The sequence below is a fragment of the Schistocerca gregaria genome, unplaced genomic scaffold (assembly GCF_023897955.1).
Source record: "Schistocerca gregaria isolate iqSchGreg1 unplaced genomic scaffold, iqSchGreg1.2 ptg000451l, whole genome shotgun sequence".
Taxonomy (NCBI): Eukaryota; Metazoa; Arthropoda; class Insecta; order Orthoptera; family Acrididae; genus Schistocerca; species Schistocerca gregaria.
Window position 1 is genome coordinate 93,812 of NW_026061871.1, and position 983 is coordinate 94,794.

General features: G+C 49.4%; 1 non-coding gene across 1 annotated transcript; it reads left to right on the forward strand.

The window, feature by feature from the left end:
• The first annotated feature begins 354 nt into the window (after positions 1–354).
• Trnaa-agc (transfer RNA alanine (anticodon AGC)) lies at positions 355–428 on the forward strand. The gene has a single exon. It is a non-coding gene; the product is annotated as a tRNA-Ala (tRNA).
• Positions 429–983: the final 555 nt, after the last annotated feature.

Consider the following 983-nt stretch of genomic DNA (forward strand, 5'->3'; position numbering starts at 1 on the left):
GTCACAGACTGATATGATGTATACTGTCATAAGGAGAGCAAGATGTAAGTGTGGGGACCGGCTGTTATCGTGGTGTCATCGAGTGCAGATCTGTCTTAGGTATCACGGCTTAACGTCATTGAAGTCTAGAGAGTGGACAACACGTTCGTCTTACTCAGAGCGGTGTCTGAACTCTATTTTCGACGTTATGCGTGCCACTTTCATTGTGGCCAACTACGATTCGATACAGAATGCACGAAACCTGAAAGACACCCTCACTGATACATAGAGAGTAGGGTTTGTCTGCGGAATAATGGGAGTGCAAGGGTCTGTGACGTTGATATGACTGTATGTAGCACTACTAGTTAACGGGTGGGTGGGCGTAGCTCAGATGGTAGAGTGCTCGCTTAGCGTGCGAGAGGTACTGGGATCGATACCCAGCGCCTCCAGAATTTTTAACACACCTACATGCGCACCTTGCCATGCAAGTGGAATAATTCCCAACCAGCAGAGGTGTGTAGGCAGATACGAGCGAACGATTAACATCCACAATTGGCGAGCGTGCTTTTATTCGTGCGCAGGAAGCACCCTCCTCCCACACCTACACTTAATTTAGAAACAGTACAAATGTTCCCATAAGATTCTCAGGCCTACGTCGGAAAGATCTGCCTTGCGCCGATTTCACGTAAATCCCACTGCACGTTCCCATTCTTTGCGTGCAGTCGGCTGCTACTGGTGTTGCTGGTTGTGACTGCTGATAACAGATGCCGTAGCAATCAATTCATGGAGTGAGTTGTATGTTTTGCGATAGTCTGTCTCTGACAAGGAAGCACAGGTGATATAGGTGCGAACACAGGAAGCTTGCAGCCCCTCGCTGCCTGCAGACACAGAGCAGCCACACTAGGGGAGCGGCCTAAGCCGTAGGCGAAATGTGCTCATTCGCTTTGGCGCGACGTCGAACTATAAATAAGGCTGTCACTAGCTTGAGCGTCGTGAAAAGTCGG